This window comes from Narcine bancroftii, chromosome 8, assembly GCF_036971445.1.
Source record: "Narcine bancroftii isolate sNarBan1 chromosome 8, sNarBan1.hap1, whole genome shotgun sequence".
Lineage (NCBI taxonomy): Eukaryota > Metazoa > Chordata > Chondrichthyes > Torpediniformes > Narcinidae > Narcine > Narcine bancroftii.
In genome coordinates, this window is record NC_091476.1 from 169,268,726 (window position 1) to 169,287,940 (window position 19,215).

At 39.6% G+C, this 19,215-nt stretch overlaps 1 long non-coding RNA gene across 2 annotated transcripts in view; it reads right to left on the bottom strand.

Moving 5' to 3' along the window:
* The window catches only part of LOC138741942 (uncharacterized), a 77,026-nt gene that overhangs the window by 37,813 nt on the left and 19,998 nt on the right, over window positions 1-19,215 (bottom strand). The window contains exon 3 of one of the 2 annotated variants that reach the window (XR_011343909.1): window positions 7,199-7,260. This is a non-coding gene — a long non-coding RNA (uncharacterized lncRNA). Of the gene's footprint in view, window positions 1-7,152; window positions 7,261-19,215 lie in introns of those variants that run through there. The other variant, XR_011343908.1, reaches the window with a different exon arrangement.

Genomic DNA, 19,215 nt, shown 5'->3' on the forward strand with positions numbered 1-19,215 from the left:
AAGGTTGAATGTGTACATGGATATGAGGGGGTTGGAGGGTTATGGGCAAAGAGTGGAAGGGGGCAACTAGTGGAGTTATTCAAGTGAACCGGCATGGACTCGAAGGGCTGATATGGCCTGTTTCTGTGCTGTAAACTGTTATATGGTTATAAGGGGCTAGAGTAGATGAGTAAGAGATGGAGGAGGTGTGAGTGAGGGCTAAGTTGATGGTGATGGAGGGGGAGCCACATTTATGGAGAGAAGGCAGACATTTTGGAAATCTGGACTGCAAGACCTCATCTTGGGAACAGATGTTGTGGAGGTGGAGAAATTGATGGAAGCGATTAAATCCTTGCAGGGGACATTGTCTGAGGAGGCGTAATTCAGGTAGTTGTGGGAGTTGGAGCATTTGTAGTATCTGTCGGTGGCTAGCTTGTCTCCTGAGAAAGAGAAAGAGAGATCCAGGAAGGGGAGAGTGTTGTCAGAGATAGATCAGGTGAGTTTGAGATCAGGATGGAACTTGTCCATGAAGTGGATGAAGTTGACAAGTTCATCGTGGCCACATGAGGCAGCCCCAATGTAGTCATCTATATACTAGAAGAAGATTTTAGGGGTCTTCCCTATGTAGGCTTGCAGCATGGATTACTCCACAAAGCTCATAAACTGGCAGGCCTAGCTGGGACCCATGTGGGTACCTATGGCTACTCCTTTGATTTGGAGGAAGTGGAATAAGTTGAAGAAGTTATTTAGAGCGAGGATGTTCTGCCAGGTGGAGGAGGGTGATGGTAGAGGGTGACTGATCAGTTCTTTGGTCCAGGAAGAAGTGAAGTGCTTTCAGACCTTCTGTGTGGGGGATAGAGGTATAAAGGGATTGAACATCTATGGTGAAGATGAGGAAAGTCTGGTTTGGGGAATCTGAAGTCAGTAAGGAGATGGAGGGCAGGTAATGTGTTGCATAAGTAGGCAGGGAGGGATTGAACAAGGGGAGAAATGATAGAGTCAAGGTAGGAAGAAACTAGTCTGGTGGGGCAGAATATGACCTTTGCTTATTAGTCCTACCAAAATGTAGCATCTCCCATATCTCAGCATTAAACACCATCTGCCATCTTTCAGCCCACTCTTCTAACTGTCCAATATCCCACTGGAAGCTTTGATAACCTTCTTTACTGTCCATAATACCACCAAGGAAGTGTGGACCAATGACATTTGTTAATTCAGTTGAGTGGATACACAGGAAGCAGCACATTAGGAGAGACTGTATGTTTAAGTATTTACATGGGAGTCTATTTTGAAGGATGTACAATCGTCCTTTATCTGTGCTAGACATTCCTTACAATTTAATGTAGTCCATAGGGCCCACTATTCCAAAGTTCAATTAGTTAAATTTTACCCCAATGTATCCTCTAGTTGTGTTAAGTATACAATTCAGGAAGTTACTTTATATCATATGTTCTGGCAACGCCTCTCCCTCTGTAACTACTGGAAAGAGGGATTTACTACACTATTGTTAGTCCTTGATATCAGTCTGTCTCCAAGCCCTTTTATTGCTATTTTTGGAGTGAGTGGACCAATGGATTTAATTTTGTCTCCATCTCAATCCCATGTAGTTGCTTTTTTTCTTCCCTGATTGTGAGACGGCTCATTCTGCTGTGGTGGAAAGATGTTGTCCCTCCCACACATACACAATGGTTATCCGATTTGATGGCATCCCTCTCTCTAGAGAAAATTAGTTTCTCAGCTACTAAAGCAAATATTTTTTTCTCTCTGGGGTTCTTTTTTCACAATGTTTTTCAGAATTTATAAATCAATAATATTTGCTTTTCATTAAAAAAAAATCTCCTTTTTTCTATTTCAAACAATAGTATTGAAATTAGCAGTTGATGCCTGGAGTTGGTAGTAATCACCCATATAAATAGGTTGGGGTTAGAAATTAGGTGAGATGTAGATTTTTTTTTTCATTTTCCTCTTTTTATCAATAACATGGATCATATAAATCTTGTTTACTGTTGCAATTTTAATTTACTTCTGTTTGAACTTCATATCATATGTACCTATGCATCTGATATATTTTTTCTTAAAAATCAGTAAAAAGATTGAAAATGAAAGAGTTTAGTCTGTCAGAAAGAAAAGGTAGAATTACTTAATGTGTGGACATTGTAAGAATTGTAACAGTGAGAGAGAGAAAGAGAGAGAGAGAGAGAAGGATGGGAGAGAGAGACGGGTAGGGAAAAAGGGATGGATGGGGAGAGAGAGAGAGACAGATGGGGAGAGAGGGAAGAGGAAATGTGGGATGGAGAGGGAGGGATGGGAGAGAGAGAGAAAGGGATGGGGGGAGAGAGGAATGGATGGGGAGAGAGGGATGGATGGGGAGAGAAAGAGACAGATGGGGAGAGAGGGAAGAGGAAAGGTGGGATGGAGAGGGAGGGATGGGAGAGAGAGAGAGAGAGAAAGAGATGGGAAGACAGAGATGAAGAAAGATCTGACTTTCTATTGATTTTGACTTGTGAGTGTTTCCAGCATTTTTCATTTTTATTTCAGCTTTCCAGCATTTGGAGGTTTTTATTCTGCTTTTATCAACAGCTTAATTGCTTATCTTAGAATTCAATACAAACTCACAATTTTTTTGATTTTTTTTTCAAAATTGGACTTAATTCCATTATCGATTTCCCATCCAGTGTTGAAGAGGTTAAAGTTACTGTAGATTTACGGCAGACAAGTCAGACAAGATTTTGAGATAATTGCATGAGATTTTGCTAGAAATGGAACCAGAATAAATGACTTTGCGTCGATACAGAATTTTCTTTTGTGCATGCAAGCAACTGTGATAAATGCATAAGTGGTTTGGTGGCAGCAGTTATATTTGATGGGAATAATTTCAGGCTTAATTATACTGTAGGAGTCAAAAATAACCATGACTACTTGTACAGGATTGTAGTTTTAAGGCAAACTCATCACTAACTTTTGGGCAATACAGTCAGCGTAGCGGTGAGTGCAACACCATTCCAGTGCTAATGACTCGGGTTTGGATCTGGTGCTTGCTGTAAGGAGTTGGTATGTTCTCTCTGTGTCTTGCCTGGGTTTCCTCCAGGTGCTCCAGTTTCCTCCCACCCTTCAAAAATGTACAGGGTTTGTAGGTGTATTTGGGGGGGATGGGTTTATGGGTTGGAAAGGCCTGTTGACATGCTCACTTAATTTTCTTCAAAAGAAAAGGTATTTCATCCATTCAAATAGGAATGAAAGCATTGGATAAATTTCCATGAGTCACAATTATGGGCAATCTGATAAACCAGCGAGAATAGGTATTTGTCATTCTTAGTCTTTTCCAAATTTGAATTTGTCCCCTCCTTTGCTTCGGTACAACTCACACTGAGATAATTATCTAGAGATGACTGGGCTGGGATCAAAGGGCGTCAGAGACCCATCTTTGTGCTTTAATCCAGACACTGTATTTGAGGAAGCTACCTGACGAGAGAAATGATCAGATTTCGAATGGATCTCTGATTAAATTTCAGTAGCAAGACCGGGATCTAATATTTCCTTTTCCAAACTCAGGGTCCATGAAAGCAGTGATGAACTACTGAAAGGAATGAACTGCACATCCAGGAGATTGAAATATGGGCCACGTTAGTATGAAGTGGGAATAAATTAACATGAAAGGAAAATAAAATGCATCACTAATTGACCATTGCACATTATATGCTCAGACACAAGATCAATTTATACCCAAAGGATCACCAAGTGATATCTAATCAATCCTCAGGAAATACTGTAATTGATTTTGTAAATATAATCTTAACAGTCAAAATATCATTTCTCAATTGGAATGCTGAACGGTTTTTTGTACGCATTGACACCTTTGAACAGTTAGGTTGGTAATTCTGAAATTGCAGTCAGTTGGCCAAACCAAACCACCAGACTTTAAATATTTTGATTGTGGGTCTCCAGAAACAAATGTGGCAAAGCAGACTTTGCAATCGCTTGCAAGGACTGAGACCAGTGTACGGACCATTGACTGCTTTGATTGTCAAGGTTTGAGATGATGAAGCCGTGAAAACACGACCTTCGCTGTGCACTTTCTGGTGGTTACTTAAATGGAAAGAAATAAAACTGGGACACTTTGCTCAAAGACAGACCAGTCCAAGGATGTTTTTATAAAAGTATCAGAAACCTTTAACAGATGCTGTTCCAATAATTAAAATTTTATGCAAAAGATCAAGCCTGAGTTGATTATCTTTGTTTGTCCCACATAACGCTGCATGCAGTGTAGTTAACCCTTTGGACTCCTTGCCCCAGTTTTCAGGGACTACAAACTAGCACCCATACTCCATGATCCGGTTTTCAAGAGCTATCAATAAGCACATATATTTGGTGTCCCGGATTTCCGGGAATGGTTTTATACCCAACCACTAGCTGGGTATAAACACCAGTATGGTGTTCATATTGCAGTTTACCTATGGACCCATTCTGGAATATATATTCTGAAAGGTTAAAAAAGGCCGGGGTCCAAAGGATTAATATGTGACTGATTTGCTCCTATAGTTGATTACCATGCTATTGATGTCTAGGTTTGATTGAAGTTAACCTAGATAAACATTTGTGCTCCATAGGCATAATATTCAATGCCTGTGTTGAAGAATTTGAATGAAGAATTGTGAATGGAAATTACAGTAAAAGGTACATTGAAGCTCATTACGTCTCTGGCTTGATTTATTTGTCCATCCACTTGGAAAATTCAGCATCTGGAACTCCAACAATACGATACAAGCTTGAGCTGCGAATGATGTTTCTGTTCATACTTTACATACTTCACTCAATATTTGTCTTAACAATGTATGAAGTAAATGCTTCTATCATTTGGAAACACAAACCTCCAGATAGAACCATGGAACGTTACAGCACAGAAACGGGCCCCTTTTGCCCTTCTAGTCTGTGCCAAACCATTTTTTTTTTTGCCTAGTCTCACTGACCTGCAGCCAGTAATATCCCTCCATATCTCTCCTCCCCTGCCATCCATGTACTTGTCCAAATTCACCACCTCAGCTGGCAGCTCATTCCACTCTGGGTGACAAAGTTCTCCCTCATGTTCTTCCTAAACTTTTCTCCTTTCACTCTTAACCCTGGTTTGTATCTAACCAACCCTTAGTGGAAAAACCTTACCTACATTTACTCTGTGTAACCGCTCATAATTTTAGGTACCTCTATCAGATTTCAGATTTATTGTCAGAGTACATAACTGACATCACATACTAAGATTCCTTTTTTCTGCAGGCATTGTAGAATTACCATGAATTTGTAGTGCAAAAAATAATCTATTCATAGCACAAACATGTAAACAAATAAAAGAACTGTAAACAGATATGAACAAACTGACTGTGGAATACAGAGAGATCAAAGAAAATCAATAAAGCAGTACCAGCTGTTCCTGAATCTGGTAGTTCGAGTCTTGTGGCACCTCGACCTCTTGAGCGTGTGCAGGGTGGTATAGGTCTTTGATGATTGCTACTGCCCTCAAATCTCCCTTCATCCTTCTATGCTACAGGGAATAAAGTCCTAACCTGTTTAATATTTCCTTATAAATCATTTCCTGAAGTCCATGCCACATCCTAGTAAATCTTCTCTGCACTCTTTCTATCTTATTAATATTGTTCCTGTAGTTAGGTGAACCAAAATTGGACACAATATTCAAAATATGGCCTCTCTGATATCTTATACAACGTTAACATAAAATCCCAACTCCTATACACACACAGCCTAATAGTGTTCTGTACCTATTCGGTATCTTGTCCCCATAGTTGTCGATGTAGTTCATGAAAATCATACACCAGTGTTGCCACTTCTTGGCAGCTGTCCGTGAGCTGGGGTAGATGTCTAAGTACTTGGGCCTCCACGTCATCTCCATGCTTGACAATTAAGTTGAGTAAATTGTTGTGAGAATGAAAAGCTTGGTGGCTGCTTTCCAAGCTTTACTCAACTTAATTGTACAGTTACAGTTTAAAAGAAAGGCACAAGGCGGAAGCTCGAAGCTGATTGGAGGAAGAAGAACAATTAAGAATAACTTTGTAATATTACACCCCATACTCTCAACATTTCATCTTTGAAGGTCCTCCATTTACTTCACACATCCTTGCCTGAAAACAACTATCCTAATTCACGCATTCTAGATCCTTTCTCATTTCCTCAAAAATGGCCTCTCTTCAATTTAGAATCTCAACCCAAGGCCCAGACCCATCCTTCTCCATCATTAACTTGGCATTATGATCACTGGACTCAAAATGTTGCCCAAAACATACTTCTGTTCCCTGTTCTGTCTCGTTCCTTAATAGAAGGTCCAGTATTGCACTCTCTCTAATTGGAACCTATACATATTGATTTAGAAAACTTTCCTAAACATATTTGAGAAACTCCAAGTGTTAACTGTATAGGAGTTCCATTCAATATGTGGAAAATTAAAATCTCATACTATCACAACCTTATACTTCTTGCAGCTATCTACTATCTCTCTACAGATTTGCTCTTCCAATTCTTGTTGGCTATTGGTCATGAATGTGGTCATACATTTCCCATTCCTCAGCTCCACCCTTATAGCTTCAGTAGATGAGCCCTCTGGTCTGTCCTGCCTAAGCACAACTGTGATATTTTCCCTGACAAGCAATCCCACTCCTCCCCCTTTCATGCTCCCTGCTCTAAAGCCACGTGCCAATCCCACTCTAAGCTTTTCTGCCATTCCTAAATGCAACACTCTCCAACCCATCCAGAAATGCACATTGGAAAATTTCCATCATGTACAACCCATTGACTTTTAATGGTGCATGCAATTTTCATGTCATCTTGTCCCTCCTCCACTCCTGCATCTGCTCTGGCACTCTGGATCCCCTCCCCCAGCAAATCTAGTTTAAACCCACCTGAGCAGCACTAAGACGTGTTGTCTGCACATTATCTACTACATTTTTTACATTAAAATAGGTCCTCAATTAAATGTTCTCATTGGGTGTGGACACTTTTGCTGCATTTTTAGTTTATGGAAGGCACTGTTGAGCAGTTAAAGGTAATTAAACAAGTTTAAAACTTTCATTGACAACTTTGATCAATAGATGGTCTGATCTTTTGATCTTAAATTATTGATGCAGCATTGTTAGATTTGCAAATTGTAGATTGTTAAAGAATGCTATGAAATTGATGGAAAAATCACATATAATGGAGGTTTAGTTTAAAATCTGACCATGCGATTGAGCAATTATTTCCAACATTTCCTGGATCCATTTCATTCAAGGTGGAGTTCATCTGTTAAAAAGCACAGAAGACATTTTCATCCAAGAGAACTTTTCAGACAAATTAGACTATTAACCATTTGATGGGCAAGAAATAAGAAATACAAAATCAACTGTTGCTTATTTACAACATTAGTTACTGACATCTGAATTGCTGGTCTCTCATGAGCAGACACTTCCCACCTCATCTGCCCTGTATCGTCCCAGAGCAGCTTTCACTCCACCCATCCACACCCATCCTGGAATCATGCAGTAGTTTGGGAGAGCCAGAAAGTAAGGGGGAATAAATTGGGTCAACAATTGGGAAATATCCTGAAAATGTTCTCATTCACCTTCCTCAGACAATGAAAGCATGGCAAAAGCTTTCTCACAAATGAGTTGCTTGTAACCAGAAGCATCCAGTGAAATTTCAGGTGTGGAGTAAATGGAAATGGTAACAATTATTTTCCTCTCCAGAGGTAACTAAAGGGGTTGGAGAATGGTGCAGTTTGTTTCCACTAACCTCAGATATGGAGTTTGCCCATTCTCTTTGTGAAAGCATGGAATTCTTCCATGTTCTAGTTTGTCAACAGATTTCAAAAACCTGCATTATAGAATAATTTGTTAAAAAGTGCAGTTCTGGTCTCCAAATTATAGGAAGGATATCAATAAGGTAAAGAGGGTGCAGAGAAGATTTATTAAAATTTTTCCTGGATTGTAGTATCAAGAATATGGAGAAAGATTGAGTAGACTGGGTCTTTATTCAATGGAGTGTAGAAGGTTGAGGAGGAATTTGATAGAGATATATAAAATTATGAAGGGAGTAGATAGAGTAGATGTGAATAGGCTCTTCCCCTTGAGGGTAGGAGAGATTGGAACGAGGGGTCATAACTTGAGGGTTAGGGGGCAAAACTTTAGAAGTAACATGAGAGGAAGCTTCTTCACTCAGAGAGTGGTGGCTGAGTGGAATGACCTTCCGGAAGAGGTGGTTGCAGCAGGGTCAATTTTGTCATTTAAGAGGAGGTTGCATGAGTACATGAATGTGAGGGGATTGGAGGGTTATAAGCAGGGAGCAGGTAGGTGGGACTAGTGGAGTTCTATTAAATCGGTGTGGACTAGAAGGGCCGATATGGCCTGTTTCCGTACTGTAATTGTTATATGGTTATAAGGTAGAGTATCTCAAATGACTTGAAACACTTGATTGGCTTCCCTGGGAGAACTGTGTCCAGATTTGGACACCCTAACTTAAGATGGATAAAATTAATTGACAAGGTTATAGAAGAAATTTAATGGAGTAATTCCAGGAATAAGGAGGTACAGTTGTTTTTTCGGTTCTTGGCAGGTTTGATGTGGAGAATTTTTAACGAGGGGGGCACTCCTTAAAAAATGAGATGTCGTCCTTTTAAATGGGAAATTCACAGAAGGAAATCTTTGGATTTTTTTCCTCAAAGGAGTAGTTAACACAGAGACTTTAACTACGGTATTTTGAAGACGAGACTAGAGGATAGATAATAAGCAAGGGATGAAACAGCACACGGATAGGAATGTGAATCTGAGGTTACGATCAGCTCAGCCTTGGTCTTATTAAATACGGAGCAGGCCCAAGGGAGCAGATGACCTCTACTGTTCATCCTAACCTGCACATTCATCGATTTCTTGAACAATGCAATTTTATGATTCTACTACTGAATTCAGAAAGATAAGGTCATGGAAGGTCTACGCATTATTAGTCATTCAGGTTATGTTAGAATTAATGGTCTGGTTACTTAAAATGTTAACTATAACTTCCTAAAAGTTAATCTGGAACTCTTCAAACAAGTTAGTCTCTGCTCAGTGAAGCAATTCATTATCAGACTCTTTAAGTATTTATTTACAATGGTACTCAGTGCAACTTCTGTAATTCATTTCTTAAGCATCTTTATCTAATAATGATTTGCTACTCAACTGCTCAGCAATTTAGATCACACTGATTGAGCATTTGGACATGGCAATCTTAAGTAGTCCTCAGTGCAAGGGAAATGGACTGACTTCACAGGAGAGAGAGCAATTATTAAAATTTAGGCATACATCATGGTAACAGGCCATTTCGACCCATGAGTCCATGCTGACCAATTTACACCCCCTGGTGGAAAGAAACTGGAGCCCCTGGAAAAGGTCCATGCAGGCAGGGGGAGAACGTACAAACTCCCTACAAAGTCCCTGGTCTGGTCCCGATCACTGGTGCTGTAAAGGCGTTACACTTATCACTACGGCAACCGTACCACTCACGCTGGAATCTGGAGCAAAGCACAGTCAGAAGCAAAGCACAGTTAGCTGGAGGAACCCAGTTGGTCTAGCAGCATTATCAGTGGTCTTAATGGGTTGCAGACTCTGGGGAGCACCAGACTGTCACAGGGCACCAGAAAATTGGGAGAACTCTTACCCCCCTCCCCCAACAGGATGGTGACATGGTGGTGGACCAGTGAGGGGCTATGCGACTAAAGGACACTCACAGGTGACATGCTGTGGGCTAATTGGGGGTGAGGGACCCACAAGGGCTGCGGGAGGCTGGAAACTCAGTCAAATGGCTAACACTGTGCCTCGGGCTGCCGGAAATGGTGCTGAGGGCAAGAAGGGCCTCCAAAGGGCCTCGAGCACTGAAGGCTTCCTGTTCCTGACGAAAGCTTGGATCTGGAGCTCAGGCTTCTGATGGCTTGAACTGAACTGGAGTTTGTGCGACTGCAGAGGCTGCGGGAGAACTGGAAGCGAATCCACAGACACTCGCTGACTCTGAAGGGACTCTCTTTTTCTTTTCTTTCTCTGTAAGGAGTGCCAGGCAATTTCTGCTGATGGCAAACCTTTTCCTTCCTCACAGTAGACCAAATTCAATTTTGTATCCTATTGCATTCTTGTTTATTACATGACAATAAAAGAATCTTGAATCATGAAAAACAGAAAATGTGGGAAATATTCAGCGGGTCTTCCACATCCGTGGGAAGAGTAACCAAGCTAAAGTTTCATCTTTTGGTTGGTCCCTTTGTCAGTCCATTTGTTCACTGAATTCTCCTACTTTACATTAGCCCAAGAGAAGAGAAGTAACCATCTTATCTGCCCTTATTTTGATTCAGCTTTTCCCTTATTTTTCTAATTTTACATTGTCCCTGGTGCTGGATATATCCCATAGTTTAACTATTTGTTACACCTTTTTATGCAGAAACATGCTCGATATGACTTCATCTGTACATTTAATGTCATGTGAGGTCATGCCTGTCTCAGCCTATCAGAGACATTCATTTGGTTCCACCCATTCCTCTCTCCAGCTCCTCCCACCTTCGCTATGACCAACACTTTCCTAGTCTGATTGAAACATACATTGACCCTTTCCCTATCCAACAATGCTGCTTGGCCCACTGCATGTTTCCAGCATTTTGTAAAATGTTACTTCAAAATGCCAGCACGGTAATGACAATTCATTTTATTGTCATTGTCTAGTAAAACTAGCAATGAAACATTCAAAAAATCTCAGGTTACAGTGACAAAAGCTGCCTAACGATAGAGGACTACACAATTAGTTACTAGAGTTTAGATACAGTAAGTCAGGTTACAGCAAAATGTTAAAATGCCCTCCTTTCAGATGGAGATGAACGCTTCCCCTTTATCTCCGAGGCCGCTGCAGATTACGTGTTCTGCCACCCCAAGTCAGGTTCTCCATAGATCAGATGTTATAAAGTCCACTGGCATTGGGGAGAGTATACACCGCACAGCCACAGTTCACGGAGCTTCCTGAACACCACGAGGCCCAGAACAAAGCAACCTCCAGACTTCTATAGTTGCCACAAGCTCAGGGTAGAGTGTCTCTGAGTCCTTCAATCCCGGCATGGCCAGGACGCCTCACCAGCTCTGGTGCTCCACCTTCGGTCTTCGTCCTTCGATACCAGGAACCCCAGCGATGACCCAAAGAAGTCTGATGACCACCAGACCACCAAGAAACAAGAAACAAGCGGCTTGGCCTCTCCGCTAGGCCACATCCAGAGCTCTATTTTCTTCAGCAATCAAGTCCTTCACAAATCCGCAAATCGGCTCTGGTTTGGCGCTCTCACCTCCGTCGCACGACTCACTACAGTCTGATGTCCAACTTCATTGAACTGAACAGTGAGTACAGCTCCAGCATTTATGTTTCATTCGCAGCAACTGTAGCTGAGAAAAGCCACAGCAGACCTGGTCTGTGCCACCATCTGCAGAACTTTTGTTGATTTTAATTTGCTGTCAGTACATTATCTACCAGTTTGGCGATCAAGAGGAAGGATTCTGGCCATAATTTCCATGCTTGCCTACATTCTCAAGTAGTTCTACAAATGTTTTTCCCTGAGTCTTTGGAACACCAGCATCTTTTTTTCTGCTTGAAGGTTTCAGATCTTCATTTAATCAAAAAAAATGCAGGACACACAGACCTCAACTTGGATTAGCTGACTCTTTAAGTGACATTAATTAAAAAGGGAATCACATGCATTTCAACGATCAATTATAGGTGATTTCCTTTTTTACTTCCAAATATTTCCGCAGGGATTGAGAAAACCACTGCACTTCTTGGATTAATGATGCACCCTTGAATTGTGGTGGACAATTGATTACTGAATGTACAGAAAGAATAATGCAGCTTGGCATACCATAATCCCATATTCTCCACATGAAAATTATGCAATGTTATACCAATTACTAGGCAATGCATGCCTGACGTTACTGCTGCCATGCTGGCTTCATATGGACTATGAAGGTGAAAGCAGGTTGCTACAAAAGAAAATGGAATCAGTTAAAGACACTGATCTTAATTGAGAAGTCAGTTAGAGAAGACATAGGTAGTTTCACCTCCATTCTGATAGCAGGCCAGGTTTCTAGCCACAGCTGAGGGGAATGACATCACTTTGCTGCTGTTGGCGTGGCTCACAAGTTAACATCAGAGAAACAGGATGTCCATGCCTGTGTCCATCTCTCCATTTCTCAATATGGTTCATGTCCTAATGCTTCCAACCATTGAGCATCACTGCTTTAACAGGTTTAGGATGATGATGTACCACATGGTGTGCAAGATTGACATGAAGGCTGACAAAAATAACTTCAAATTGCATGTCAAAACACAGTAATGTGGCAGAAACCTAGACGGTCTCACAGCTGGTTGCAGGAACCCCAGTGTCACAGATATAATATAATATTATATAATATCTTCATAGTGCATGTCGAAAGAATCAAAGGCTTGTTGATCCAAACCAAGGCTTTTATTAACTAGAAGATGGAAGCGTATCACATGTAGGTCGACCAGTCCAGAATGATCTGGGTCTGTCTAGGAGCAACCCTTTATTTAAGACCTGCCAGTACGCATGGCTATGCTCTCAGCCAATCACAACCATCCTATACCACAATATATACATATACACGTTGGTGATAGAATCCGTACTATCACATTCACCCCTTCTTTGAGAACTGACCCTGGGGTGAATGGAGGGCTGCAAAAAAGAAAAGGGGGGGAACTGGTGGGAGGTTAGGGGCTGTAACAGTCGGGGGGCCTGACCATTCGGCGCGACTGCCATGGTGCTGGGATTGGGGTCGCTGGAGTCGTGTCACTGGCGGGCTCATTGGGTGCGGCCACTGCTTTGCTCAATTCCCCGATGGTGTTTTTTTTTAATTTTTTTTAATTTTTTTTAAATTTTTTATTTTTCACACCATAAATCACAATAGCCATGATATACACTCTTTCTTTTCCACACATTTACAGTGACTTTTTCTCCCTCCCCCCTCCCTCCTCCCAAGCCACCCCCCCACCCCCCCCCTCTCATCCATTTTAGGTATACAATCTAGGTTGCATTAATTCAGTTAGACAATGTTGTCATTCAACAAAAATACACCAGAAATTCTACTGAGTCCATTCTTTTCTTTTCTTCTCCTTCCATCAACTTAGGTAATGTTTGTTCCCGGTAGGTTTTCGCTATTGTATTTAATGTAAGGCTCCCATACTTGTTCGAATATTTCAATATTATTTCTTAAACTATATGTTATTTTTTCTAATGGAATACATTTATTCATTTCTATATACCATTGTTGTATTTTCAAATTATCTTCCAATTTCCAGGTTGACATAATACATTTTTTTGCTACGGCTAGGGCTATCTTGACAAATCTTTTTTGTGCATCTTCCAAGTCAATTCCAAATTCTTTATTTTTTATGTTACTTAGGAGAAAGATCTCTGGATTCTTTGGTATATTGTTTTCTGTTATTTTATTTAATATCTGATTGAGATCATCCCAAAATTTTTCTACTCTCTCACATGTCCAGATTGCATGAATTGTTGTTCCCCTTTCTTTTTTACATCGAAAACATCTATCAGATACTGTTGGGTCCCATTTATTTAACTTTTGCGGTGTAATGTATAGTCTGTGTAACCAATTATATTGTATCATACGCAGCCTCGTATTTATTGTATTTCTCATCGTTCCAGAGCATAACTTCTCCCATGTTTCCTTTTTTATCTTTATATTTAAATCTTGTTCCCATTTTTGTTTAGTTTTACCATTTGTTTCCTCATTCTCCTTTTCTTGCAGTTTAATATACATATTTTTTATAAATCTTTTGATTAACATTGTATCTGTAATCACATATTCAAGGTTACTTCCCTCTGGTAAACTCAAGTTGCTTCCTAATTTATCTTTCAAGTAGGATCTCAGTTGGTAATATGCCAGCGCTGTATCTCCAGTTATATTGTACTTATCTCTCATTTGTTCAAAGGATAAGAATCTACTTCCTGAAAAACAATTTTCTATTCTTTTAATCCCTTTTTTTTCCCATTTTCTAAAGGCGAGGTTGTCTATTGTAAAGGGGAGTAGCTTATTTTGCGTCAATATTAGTTTTGGTATTTGGTAATTTATTTTATTTCTTTCTACATGAATCTTCTTCCATATATTGAGGAGATGGTGTAATACTGGAGAAGTTCTATGTTGTACCAATTTTTCGTCCCATTTATATAATATGTGTTCAGGTATCTTTTCCCCTATTTTATCTAATTCTAGTCTCGTCCAGTTTGGTTTTTCCCTTGTTTGATAAAAATCTGATAGGTACCTTAATTGTGCGGCTCTATAATAATTTTTGAAGTTTGGCAATTGTAAGCCTCCTTGTTTATACCATTCTGTTAATTTATCTAGTGCTATCCTCGGTTTCCCCCCTCTCCATAAAAATCTCCTTATTGTTTTCTTTAACTCTTTGAAGAATTTTTCTGTCAGTTGTATTGGCAATGCCTGAAATAAGTATAGTATCCTTGGAAAAATGTTCATTTTAATACAGTTTATCCTTCCTATCAGTGTTAGTGGTAGCTCTTTCCAATGCTCTAAATCGTCCTGTAATTTTTTCATTAGTGGATTGTAATTGAGTTTATATAATTGGCCTAGATTTTTGTTTATTTGCACACCTAGGTATCTTATTGCCTGCGTTTGCCATCTGAATGGGGATTCCTCCTTAAATTTTGAGAAATCCGCGATATTCATAGGCATTGCTTCACTTTTATTTACGTTTATCTTGTATCCCGACACTTCTCCATATTCCTTCAATTTCTTATATAGTTCTTTTATTGATAGTTCTGGTTCTGTTAAGTACACTATCACATCATCCGCAAACAGACTGATTTTATATTCCCTGTCTTTTATTTTTATTCCTTTTATATTATTATCTCTTCTTATCGATTCTGCTAGTGGTTCTATAGCTAGCGCAAACAATAATGGTGATAGTGGGCATCCCTGCCGCGTTGACCTGCTTAAGTTAAATTGCTTTGATACATGTCCATTTACTGTCACTTTCGCTAACGGTCCCTTATATAATGCTTTAATCCAATTAATATACTTCTCCGGTAAACTGAATTTTTGCAATACTTTGAACAAGTAATTCCATTCTACTCTGTCGAAGGCCTTCTCTGCGTCTAAAGCAACTGCTACTGCCGGTGCTTTATTTCCTTCTACTGCATGAATTAAGTTAATAAATTTACAAATATTGTCTGTTGTGCGTCTTTTTTTGATAAATCCAGTTTGGTCTAAATTTACCATTTTCGGTACCTGTTCTGCTAATCTGTTCGCTAATAGTTTAGCTATTATCTTATAATCTGTGTTTAGCAGAGATATTGGTCTATATGACGCTGGTGAGAGTGGATCTTTCCCTTGTTTTAGTATCACTGTAATTATTGCTGTTTTACATGAATCTGGTAAGTTTTGTGTCTCATCAATCTGGTTGATTACATCCAGGAGGGGCGGTATTATTAGGTCTTTAAATGTTTTGTAGAATTCTATTGGGAGTCCATCCTCTCCTGGTGTCTTATTATTTGGTAATTTTTTTATTATCTCTTGTATTTCTACTGTTCCAAATGGTTCTGTTAATTTATTTTGTTCCTCTATTTGTAGTTTTGGTAGTTCAATTTTAGTCAAAAATTCATCTATTTTCCCTTCTTTCCCTTCGTTTTCGGTTCGGTATAATTGTTCATAGAATTCTCTGAAGTTTTCCTTAATTTCTTTTGGATTATATGTAATTTGTTTGTCTTTTTTCCTTGTTGCCAATACCATTTTCTTAGTTTGCTCTGTCTTAAGCTGCCATGCTAAGATTTTGTGTGTTTTTTCACCTAGTTCATAATATTTCTGTTTTGTCTTCATTATATTCTTCTCCACCTTATATGTTTGTAATGTTTCATATTTTATTTTTTTATCCGCCAATTCTCTTCTTTTGGTTGTATCTTCCTTTATTGCTAATTTTTTTTCTATGTTTATTATTTCCCTTTCCAACTGCTCTGTTTCCTGATTATAGTCCTTCTTCATCTTGGTTGCATAACTTATTATTTGCCCTCTAATGAATGCTTTCATTGCGTCCCATAGTATAAACTTATCTTCCACTGATTCCGTATTTACTTCAAAGTACATTTTTAATTGTTTTTCAATAAATTCTCTAAAATCCTGTCTTTTAAGTAGCATGGGGTTTAATCTCCATCTATACATTCTTGGAGGGATGTCCTCTAGCTCTATTGCCAATAACAGGGGTGAGTGGTCCGATAATAGTCTAGCTTTATATTCCGTTTTCCTAACTCTCCCTTGAATGTGGGCTGATAACAGGAATAGGTCTATCCTTGAGTATGTTTTATGTCTAGTCGAGTAGTATGAGTATTCCTTTTCTTTTGGGTTTTGTTTCCTCCATATGTCCACAAGTTTCATTTCTTGCATTGATTTAATTATAAATTTGGTTACTTTGTTCTTCCTGTTAATTTTTTTCCCCGTTTTATCCATATTTGGATCCAAATTCAGATTGAAATCCCCTCCTATTAGTATGTTCCCTTGCGTATTAGCTACCTTCAAAAAGATATCTTGCATAAACTTTTGATCTTCTTCGTTAGGTGAATATATATTAAGTAGATTCCAAAGCTCTGAATATATCTGACATTTTATCATAACATATCTCCCTGCTGGATCTATTATTTCCTCTTCTATTTTAAATGGCACATTTTTGCTAATTAATATAGCCACTCCTCTTGCTTTTGAATTATACGATGCTGCTGTTACATGTCCTACCCAATCTCTCTTTAATTTCTTGTGCTCCAATTCAGTTAAGTGTGTTTCTTGGACAAATGCTATATCTATTTTTTCCTTTTTCAGTAAATTTAGTAGTTTCTTCCTTTTAATTTGGTTATGTATTCCATTAATATTTAGAGTCATATAGTTCAGCGTAGCCATTTTATATTTTGTTTATCTTCTCTTTCCGTTTTTCCATCATTACCTTTCCTCCTTTTCCATTTCTGTTTTCTTATTTTCAACTCTTTACCAGACAACATTCCTACAACATCCAACATTTTCCTTATTCTCCTATTTCTATCTTCTTTATCCCCAATCTCCCCTTCCCCTCCTGAGTTGCCCTTTATCCCTTGTCGGACAACCACATCTCCCCTCTCCATTTGGATTTGCGAATCCACTCGCAAGCGTCAACTGATTTTGCAGTGACCGCTCTTTTCCCCCACCCAGCCCCCCCAGAAAAGATTTCGCTTTTTATATGTCACAAAGGTCACTCTTTTAATTCCCTCCTTATTCTCTCTATTCCATTACCTTCTCTTATTAATTCTTGCCTATACTCTCTATGTTTTCCTCTAATTACAGATACTTTCACATATGCCCATTGTCTCTATTCACTCTTATACCTCTTTACCCGCATACATATCAATCGTGGTCATTTTTACCCTCCTTACCCTTCTTCATCCCTCAGTCTATTTTTGTCTTTACCCACATACATATCAATCGTGATAATTTTTGCTCTCATTACCCGTCTTCATCCCTCAGTCTATTTTTATAATTGTTCTGCAAATTTTCGTGCTTCTTCTGGATCCGAGAATAGTCTGTTTTGTTGTCCTGGAATAAATATTTTCAATACCGCAGGATGCTTCAGTGTAAATTTATATCCTTTCTTCCATAAAATCGCTTTTGCTGTATTGAACTCTTTTCTCTTCTTTAGGAGTTCAAAGCTTATATCTGGATAAATGAAGATTTTTTGCCCTTTATACTCCAGTGGTTTGTTGCCCTCTCTTACTTTTTCCATTGTCTTCTCCAGTACCTTTTCTCTTGTAGTATATCTTAGGAATTTTACTACAATAGATCTTGGTTTTTGTTGTGGTTGTGGTTTAGGGGCCAATGCTCTATGTGCCCTTTCTATTTCCATTTCTTGCTGTAGTTCTGGACATCCTAGGGCCTTAGGGATCCATTCTTTTATAAACTCCCTCATATTCTTGCCTTCTTCATCTTCCTTAAGGCCCACTATCTTTATGTTATTTCTTCTGTTATAATTTTCCATTATATCTATTTTTTGGGCTAGTAATTCTTGTGTCTCTTTAGTTTTTTTATTAGATTCCTCCAATTTCTTTTTTAAGTCTTCTACCTCCATTTCTGCTGCTATTGCCCGTTCTTCCATCTTGTCCATTTTTTTCCCCATTTCTGTTAAGGTCATATCCATTTTATTTATTTTCTTTTCTGTGTTGTTTATTCTTCTTCTTAAATCATTGAATTCCTGTGTTTGCCATTCTTTAAATGACTCCATGTATCCTCTAACAAGAGCAAGTATATCCTTTACCTTGCCTTTCCCTTTATCTATTTCACTGTATTCTTCCTCTTCTTCTTCCTCTGGGTTGACCATCTGTTGTTTCTTTGCTGCCCTTTCCTCCTCTTCTTTCTTGTTTCCATTGTCTTCTGTGGTCTCTTCTTGCTGCAGGTGTTCTGCAGCTGTCGTTGCCGGCTGTGGAGATCGACTCCCCAGCTGGTCCCCCCTCCCGTTGGTGTGTTTTTTTGCATGCGCATCGCGCATGCGCGACTCCTCGCGCATGCGCGGTTGCGCACTTTTACTCGGCTCTGTGAGCCATTGTTGTAGTTCTTTTTCTACCGACCTGAGGTAGTGGGGCCCTCTCTCCACAGCGGGCCTCTTCGGACAGGTAAGGCCTTCACCTTTTTCCTCCGTTGTCTTCTCTTCCTCTCTTCTTTCCGTTGATTTTGATTTTTCTCCTTTTGTCTCCATCTTCTTTCCACCTTTATACTCACTTTTCTTTAACTTGTATTTCTGTGCCTTTGTATTTTCTCTTGTTTTTCCCGACTTTTCTGGAGAGGGCTGGAGTTCACCGTCCGGCCACTACTCCATCACGTGACTCCCATCAATTCCCCGATGGTGTTGTCGACAGGCTGGCCTGAGTTGGTGGGGTAGTGCTGATCCCTCTGTTCGAGCATGTAACCTAGGGGAAAAGGAGCTGGAGGAGGTTGGGTTAGGCGCACTGTCTGATCCGGCTTGGGCTAGGTCACTTACCGAGACTGTGTCCTCCCGCCCGTCCAGGTACTCAACGTATGCATAATGTGGGTTCACATGAAGCAGCATCACTCGGTCAACCAAAGGGTTGTTCTTTGAGTATCGGACGTGGCATCAAATGAGGACAGGCCCAGGAACCATGAGCCACGCCGGCATGGTTAT